The sequence below is a fragment of the Lissotriton helveticus genome, chromosome 9 (genome assembly GCF_964261635.1).
Source record: "Lissotriton helveticus chromosome 9, aLisHel1.1, whole genome shotgun sequence".
Classification (NCBI taxonomy): Eukaryota; Metazoa; Chordata; class Amphibia; order Caudata; family Salamandridae; genus Lissotriton; species Lissotriton helveticus.
In genome coordinates, this window is record NC_136070.1 from 1,221,389,222 (window position 1) to 1,221,398,963 (window position 9,742).

Here is a 9,742-nt window from a genome sequence, read left to right on the forward strand (position 1 = left end):
TCCTTGGCTCTTATAGTTTGTTTCAATGACCTCTCTGAGGTTTATCCTATGTGAGGGTAAATCCCCAGTTCAGTGGAATTGGATTGCTTTTTTTTCTTCTTCCTACCGATATCTTGCCATTGAGCCTTGTAGGAATATGGAAGTGAATGAAACAGAGTGTTTTGAAGGTGATCCTGACTTTTAGGGGGGGGGCACTTACAGTTCTTTTGGTGCTGTCTTGGTTTTACAGAGGATCTAAATGATGCAAAATGGCACATTTTGTAATATTTGTTTTAAACTGTTGATCTGCTAAAACAATGGCTTTGTTGTCGCTGACACTTATTTTATGTAGTCCAACCTTAGCTTAGGGGTACAGCGTATTTCCTTCACAATGGTTCAGTTGCCATTGTGCCACATAACTCACTACGTCTGCGGTAAACCCTGAAATGCTACAGGCTTCACATTTCCTTCCCACAAAAGGATTCAGAGTGCAGATAGATGAGGGGGATTGGTGTTTTTTTCGTCAATTCTTGTGAGGACAATGCAAGTAGGGTTGGGGTGTTATCACTTGCCTCTCTGTAGTTTGCAGAAACTTTCATTTAGATTTGAATCAGTATGTGTGCATGCCATGAAGATCGGCTAGCAGTCTGAAAGTGGTCATCCCTACATAGAGGGATGGGATTACATTCTTTGACTCGTATTACTGTGAGATGAAAGAAAATCTGAGCCTACAGGCACATTTTGAAACATTTAAAGTAACTTATCTAAACATCTTCATTATGGTTTGCAGCCTGACAATGTACTTTACAAAACAACACTTTGTTGATTATGGTTCAAGGATTACTGGACACCCCTTTAAAAATGTTTTACATTGCGCTTTTTTCGTCAGGTCCATAATCCTTAAATGAGTTCGCAAGACTGAAAGTTATGAACAAGATTCACATTTTACTTAACTATTATTTTGAAATTATAGAAGACAAACCATACCTGCTTTGGACTTTGTTTTTGCGCACTTACGGCATTCTTTATTACTTATTTAAAAGATAAAAAAACTAGGCAGACTAGTATTAGGGCTAAAGTACATACTATGTAAAACTCCCCAAGAAATCCATCTATGTATTGTTCCTTACAGACAAAAGGGCAGCTTTCAAAGTGCATCAGTAGCTAGCCACTTAATGGTCGAGTCTGTACTATTTCTGTATGCTTTAAATAACATGTTGCAACATTTGCACAATACTCAGTTTATTTACTTTTGTTAGATAATAGGCCCTTGGGATTCAAACTCGTGACCTCCAAATTACATTGATATCAGCAAGGAGTAACTGATTACCTAAACCATCTTGCTGGTGTTAGATGGGTTCTGCAGAAGGAGGTCTTTATAATCTAACATTCTAAAACGTGGCATGAAACTCAGTAGAAAACCCAGTTAGCATTTGGTACCTAATCAGTTAATATCATTGTAGCAGAAGGAAATTGCTAATTTTGGTGGCGGGGGGATGGGATGGGGGGGGGGGGCTGGATGAGGGAAAATTATAAAAACACGATAAAAGTTGTGACTAAAAAGCACTCTTTGCTGTGGGGCACAGGATCCTTGTGGGACAAAAAAAATGACTAGCATGCTTAGAGATGCGATTTAAACAAACACTTTATTGGATTTGTGAAAACATTCTCTTGATCCACAGTTGTTGGCTTTAATGCTTATGCTCAGCAGATGTTGTTGAGAAGGATATCTTCTGAGAAAGGTGGTTGGAGCATGTTTAAAAAGGAAACCAATTTCTACCATTAGTGTTTATAATGGGGTACAAAAAAATTGAGATTAAAGGGTGAATAAGGGGTCATACATAGTAAAGCTAATGTGTTTTAAAACCGAGGTTATTTAATTTGGAATAACAATTAACACTGGACTTTGAAATGGGGGATTTATCTGGACTCGGATGTTTCTCAGTGCCTTTTGATAGGATTGGAGGATAAAACAGTTTAGTAAGGAAAACTAATGTTTTGCAATCTTAGTTTATGCTCACGTGTTTGAGGCTGCACAATACATTTTGCAAACCGGTCTTCCTTCATTAACCCATTCTCAGTAATGCAGCCCTGACATAAGTACCAAGTAACATTTCTGATAGTAACCATGCACTACCTAATTATCAACTAACATCACAGATCTACCCCGAACATCAATGGAAGTGTGCTTTAGAAGCCAGCTTCTCCTTACCAATGTAAACAACAATCCTACTGGGAAAAATGAGAATTATATATATATATATATATATATATATATAATAACCCATTGTCTCTGTGTATATACGTGTGTGTGTGTGTGTGTATATGTATATATATATATATATATATATATATATATATATATATATATACACACACACACACACACACACACAGTGGGTTATTCTTCAACCAAAAGAATAACAAATACTTAAGCTGGAGACTAGCCCTGATGCAATATACCTTAAAATGCACTTTCATGATCTTGTTACCCTACCTACCTCTTATGATGGGTGTCTGGAGCAATACTAAGAAGCGGTAGGGGCAAACATGGCTTATTTACTACAGTAAATAGCTGTGTAATCCAAGACTTTAATGTTGCTCCAATACCTAGCTACCGTCCACATAGCTACCAGGTTCAGCTGTCTGTGTGCCCACAGGGGCATCTCATGCTGGAAAAAGCAGAACTGCTGCTCATTGCCATGGAGTACTCAAACTGTTTCTCATTGCTGTTCATTTATGCTTTTCCTATCATAAGTGGTAGCGTATTTAGACATGCAGTGCCTGCCAGGTGTGGGCTGTCATTCCTCGTTTCAGCAACACAGTCCACTTGCCTGAATAAAGGTCAGAGTTTGAGCGCAGGAATAAACCTCCAAGTCCTAAATTAACCACACCAGGAAGTTACTGCAAGATAGTTTACGACCACATAAGAAGGAAAGAAATGTTGGTATCTCAGCATTGGAAAAGTCCTAGTATGCTTCTAGCAAGGATCATTTTGAATGAGTAAATTGTTGAGACTCTTCCATATGTTGTTGTAGGCTACTTCAAAACCTCACCAGCAAAACTTCCCTTTGTGTGGCCATGGCAGAGTCTTCAGTTTGGCATATCCTGTACTGTTGTTTTTAGGATATGCCTCAATTGTCATCTAACTGGAAGTTCTAACGCTTAATTACCACTACTTGCGTATGTCTTTGGGGAAATATTTGCTACTCCTTCCTGCTTTGTTATTGTAGGTAAAACAGAAGTAAATTAACATATAAAAAAAACAAGTCTTTATTTGAACAGAAATGTCTGCAGTTAACGGCCTAATACACTAATTTAAGGTAACCCTATTGTACGTGTCGTATTTATGATGACTATTTGTATTGATCAAGAGACTTGTACTAAAGTGCGCCTTCATAGAGTGATGCCTGTTCAGTGATGCATGGAAACCTCATGCCGCTGATGTCACTCTGCACGGAGAAGCAAACAGACTTTATCCATTATTTGTTATTCTAATATCGAATAAACTTGCATGTACTACTTCTCAGCATTCTTTTTACAGTATTGAGAGCTTTTGTATTTAAAAAATAATCTATGAATTAAAAAAAAATAAACACGGTGTGACGACTTCTTGTGTAAACAAATGAATCTTCTATTGCAGTTTATTTTGTATAACACTTAGACTAGGGAAATGTGAAGTGAATGAGTGACTCCTTTTTATTATTAATGAGGTGCTTTACAAAGTTGTATTTGTTTAAAATCACACTTACCTTCAAAACCAAACTCTAGTACTATATGTAGCCTACAGGTGAGATGGTGCCAACCTTCCTGTTATTAGTGATAACGTTCAGTGTGGGCAATAACTCACACAAATTACTAGGGGTTAATCCTCTTACCAACCTCACTGGGAAGAGCAAAAACACTTTGCTACCCGAAACTACCAAAATAAGGCACCAGCTACAAATGTACCACTCAAAAAAAAAAAAAAAAAAAAAAATTGGAACCACTGTTAATAGGACACATATTAAGTGGAAAGTTCTGACAACTTCCCAGTGAAAAAAAAGAAAAAAAAATCCTCCTGGAGAATCCATCAGCATCTTTCAAGGTAGTCTGATTCAAAGTTTATGCTGAACACCTGCCACCATTTAAGCTGCGAGTATTCAATGAAAGTCAATTGACATCACAGCGCTGAGTCGGTTTACCATCCAACCATGGACCCGAGAATTGTCTCATTCACCGAGTATGATAAACCAACTGAACAAAAAGATGTAATACACAGTTGCGAGCAATTCATAAATAAATCACAAGTTGAGAAATCTACCTATAGGGACTTCGTTGTCAGTGGAGAATGTTCATCCATAGTCATGTTCTGGAAATTTCTGGCTGGCTGAAGAAGCGCACACAGGTTGGTTTCAAGGCCCAGATTTACATAGAAGGCATGCAACATAGAGCAACAAGTCGCTGAAGTGCGTTGGAGTAGCAGGAGAGAGCAGAACTGCACCATATTTCCTAAGATGTGGCGCTGTTCTGCGCTCTCTCTCTCTCGGTGCTGGTACTTTAGGCAGCCATGAGCCAATGTAGAAACCCTTGCACCTGTGCAGTGGTGTCTGCACTGCCTGAAGCATAGTGTTTGTACTATAAGCGTTCCACCTTCCAGTACAAACAAGCATTGGCATAGCCAATAGGTCTCGCTTTTCGGACCTTATACGTATTTAGTTATGCAGCACAATATCCTTAGTGCAACAACAACTGTTGCATGGCTAAACACTTATAAGGTCTCAAAGGCGAGACCTATTGGCTATGCCAATGCTTGTTGGGAATTAGGAAGTATAGGGAGTATACTCCTGTTCCTTGTTGGTGCTGTGGAACCTTCTCTATGGCATGCTTTTCTAGCTGTGATAGTACTTCTTGTTTTAACAGTGTCAGGTGATCTTGTTTCATTGGACGCTGTTTGGGGGGGATGTTTGGTGGGGTAGCTGTGAGTTCTAGGCAATAACCATGTTGGATAATTTGTCTTACCCACCTGTCTGATGTGATGTTTTCCCAGACAGGTAGGAACTGTGATAGGCGTCCCCCGACCGGTGTTATATGGTCTGGGGGAAGCTCTATGAAGTCACTGTTTTGGGGTTGGAGAGTTGCGGTTGTTGTTGTTTCCGCGACCTCTACCCTTGTTGTTGTTACCCCTGTAGCCACCTCTAGAATTACCTCTGGGTGATGTAGGTGTAAAAGAGGTTTGTTGCTGGTTTGTACCTGTATTTTTGGATCCTCCTCTATAGGTGGATCTACGAAAGGAACCTCTTTGTGTCGGCTGTTGCAATGCTCCCATTGATTTAGCCGTTTCGGTATCCTTCTTCATCTTTTCTAGGGCCTCATCTGTCCCTGTGCCGAAAAGTGTTTTCCCATCAAAAGGTTGGTTCAGTAACGATGTTTGTACCTCTTGTTTGAACCCTGATACTCTGAGCCATGCATGTCTCCTTAACATGATGCTTGTGTTTGTAGACCTTGCCGCAGTTTCTGCCGCGTCTAGGGCGCACTTTATTGAAGTGTTAGTAATTAACTTCCCTTCTTGTATGAGTTGATCTGCCCTCTTTTGATGTTCTTTAGGGAGATGTGTGATGAGTTTTTCTAACTCATCATAATGCGCTCTGTCATACCTTGCAAGTAGTGCTTGCGTATTAGCTATGCGCCAACTGTTTGCCGCTTGAGATGCTACTCTCTTGCCAGAGGCATCTATTAGTTTAGACTCTTTGTCAGGAGGTGGAGCTTCTCCTGTAGATAAAGAGTTTGCTCTCTTGCGAGCGTTTGTGACCACTAGTGAGTCTAGAGGAATTTGCCCTTTAATGTATATTGGGTCTTTTGGAGCTGCCCTATATTTTTTATCGATTCTTGGGTTCAATACCCTAGCCCTCACTGGGTCCTTGAATATCTCTGATGTATGACTGAGAAGGCCCTTAAGCATTGGTAGTGTTCCTGATGTTCTTTGTGCAGTAGGTAGTGTTTCTAATAAGAAGTCCTGTATTTGAGGTTCTGTATGTAGGTCTACCTTATGATATGTTGCTGCTCTAGTAATGAGTTGTGCAAACCCAGTATTGTCATCAGGAGGTGAAGGTTTTGAGGGATACGATTCAGGGTCGGTATCATTATCTGACCCTACATTATACTCTTCCCATGGGTCTGCCTCCTCTGGGATTGTGTCCTCATCATCCCCAGGATGTTCCCCCCTCCCCTGTGTCACTCTCTACATCTGTTGTAGGTGTAGATGGTCGTGTGGGAGGAATATTTGGCCTATTGTGAGGAAGAGGAGAAGATGGTGTGTGAGGTTTGGGAGAAGAGGGAGGAGTTGTATTCGTCCCCATTGTTCTCTTCTTCGGATGAGTCTTGTCGTCCGAATGTTCATTCTTCCTCTTTTTAGGTAGTTCTGTGACTACCTTGCCAGTCTTTGGGTCAATAAACAAAGTCTTTTGTTTAGGATCAGTCCCGTGTTCCTGTGTCGGTACCGCAGTTTTCGGTTCCGAAAGGTGTTTTTTCTTTTGAATGTCCATTTGTATTTTCGGTGCCGAGATTTTGTTCGGATCCGATTTCTTCGGTATCGAAGATGTCCCCGGTGTCGAGGGTGTTTTCGACGCCGAAGCGTGCTTCGGTGTCGACATGGACTGCTTCGACTTCGAGCTTTCCTTGACTTGGTGCTTCGGTGTCGATGTGGTCCGTTTATCGGAACCGGAACCACTATGATGGGAGACCGAGTGTTTCGGTTTCTGTTTCGTTGCCGGGCTCGAAGGCGGGGCGTTGGAAACTTTTTTCAGTTGTCTGACCGGGCTCGAGGGCGGGGTCGACACTGTGCGGGGTCTGTTCTTTGGTAAAGGGACGTCGTCACTCACGGTTTGTTGGACGTCGATTTCCTCGACGTCGGACTCGTCCGCTTCTGATTCCGCCTCGTCGGCCTCTTCTTCCTCCTCTTCTGGGTGCTGGTCCTCGAACAGCTCCGGGATTGCTTGTGACTGCATTCTCGATACCTCGTGTCTTCGGGCTCGACGGTTTCTAATCGTCGACTTTGAAGAGAACGCTGCACAGGCCTCACAGTCCCTGGATTCGTGTTCAGGGGACAAGCAGAGGTTGCACACCTCGTGTAGGTCCTTGTGTGGGAACTTAGCACCACACGTTGGACATTTTTTGAATGGAGTCCTTTCCATGGACCCCGGGCTGGACTACGTCGAGTTTCTCGTAGTCGTCGTCCTTCGAACCGCGTCGGTATGGAGTAAAGTCGCGTTCGATAACGATACCGTCGATTTGGAAAGGAGTACGCGCCGGTTATAACCTTCTTTGTTGAAGTCGGTCCGGAGCGCTTCGATCCTCATCCGAACCCGATGGCGGAAAAAAACAATCTAAGGATGGAGCCGATGCCCATGCGCACTAACACCAAGAGGAGGAGTCATCTATGACGACAAAGACTTCTCCAAGAGAAAAACAAAGTGCAATCATCCGAGCCCAACACCAGATCCGATCTATTCATAAATGTACCATCTGCAGCCCATATGCCTCGAACAGAGGTATTACTTAGTGGTAACAATTGTAAAAAAATCACTAAGCGGTACACTTCTGTGTCAAGGTATTAACTTGCATGGAGCCTGCGAGGGTTCATCACATAACCTCTCATGTCACCTGCATGGCACTCCTGCAACACAGATCGAGCCTTTTTTCAGACAGCTTTCCAATGACAGTTATGTTCTAATAAGTGACCACAGCTGTTGTGGCATGGTGTCAGGAAAAGCCTATCTCGTAACCGTTACTTCCAGGGTCATTTGCTGTATGCAAGTATTGTATCCAAACAGCAATCCAGACATGGAGGCGGCAATATGGCCTTCTTTGAATATCTCTTCTATTCGAATTGATACTTTAAGCAGAATGAAGTCTATTCTTTTACAGACAACTGTGCCTTTAACCTCGTTCAAAGAGACATATGATCTGCAAGTTGCAAGGACAGCAGCAGAGATACATACCCTATTATCAACAAATTGCCCCGTCCATTTCGTAGAAATGTTAGGTCAAATTTTAACATGTCTGATACCAGTGGCATCGCACATGTATTTAAGACAATTTATTTTCGGACTGTTAGCACCCTTTGAAACAGTTCTGGGCATTTTCCTGAATTTTGTGCATTCTTTATTCGGCGGCCTGCCTCTTCTTTTGGGACTTGTAGCAGGAATTTTATTTTTGATCCTTCTGCTCCGATATGGCAAGCCAAGCCACAGACAAAACTCCAGCTACGATGGAAGAAACGATCCTAGCAAAACGCTACCAAGACCGAATCACTAGAGTCCTCGGATTAGACTGGCTAAGAGATCTGAATACAACTTGGTTTCTTTCATTCAGACCAATCTGGCAAGATTGCATCTTACCTGTGCTTCGATGTCTGCTAAGCAGAGAAGAATGTGTGTTGGACGTCTGTCTTACACTACCATCAGCAGTACCAATGGATATCGATACTTTGCTCGGTCCGGTAACGACTCATGCAACGTGTTGTCCCCAGCGGCTACCTATTCTGATGACGGCATTCGTTGAGACTTCACCATTACGATTAGGTGGCGGTGAAGTACGAGATGAAAGCAGCACCACACAGGTACAACCTTCTGTGAGCATTGCTGATCCAGACAGCGATGATGGCAATGATTCTCACATTTGCACTATTGCAGCTTTTTCAAACTTGGTTGAACTTTCACCTACTGTTGTAGACCAATGTTTCGCAAGCCTGTCTGATATGATGTTCTCTCCTAACAACGAGAATAACTTTTAAAAACAATGAGCACACAGCGTTCCCTGAACTCTGAATTCGGCCTTCAGTTTTTGATAAACAACACTATTGAAAACAATTGGAACTATTTTTTCCCCTGAAAGCGAAATTATTTTTTCCACTTCCAAAATATTTACCTTATTTCTGGCACATGGTACTCTGCTTAAAGTAGAACTATTCTTAGAGAACAGAGCTTCTATTTTTAGAGACAATAGAGACAATATTTTACCTCAGCCTCTAGCACATGTACAGTATTGTATAAATATGTGATGAAATGGTCTCGACCTTATTTTCTGTATTAAGAGCCATTTCATGAATGTAATTTTCGCAATTCATTCAGCCAATATTTATATATGCATTTCCTGAATGATAACACTGCTTGAAAAACATACAGTATAAATAATCATTTTCGTGTATTTACCATATACCATTTCAAATGCAATTTATGTATTTCGGGGTGGGTTGCAAAACACACAGGCATTGTTATATGTTTAATATTGCTTAGTATTTAGTAATGATGGACATTAATACGTGGAGAGGGTGTTGTGAATCCATCTAGGACCCTAATCAAGATATCCCTGATTCATGCCCTTATGTGGTTATAATAAAACATATATCCTTATAAAGGCATAAGAATCATGTCCATATTTAGTCATAGCCAATGCAGTCCAAATACAGCAAGGCTTCTCCCATAAACTCCTAGAAAGTACAATGCGTTCTTTAAACAAACCAAGCCTCCAGCAGCCCGGGAATCCCCCCTGCTTTTGTTTTGATTTGCACAAGAACTCCTGGAGTCCAGAAAGAACTGTTAGTTCTTAGTGACGTCTTATGTCCAACCTTACGTCAAACCCGGCACCTTCCAGGTATAAATATACCATCATTGCCTTAAGCAAACACACGGTGGTCTGGAGCAGAGCGGCTATCTACTTGCCCGAAGCACAGCTCAAGTGAGCCGAAGGAAGCCGACCCTCCCATTTGACGCACAGAGAGACG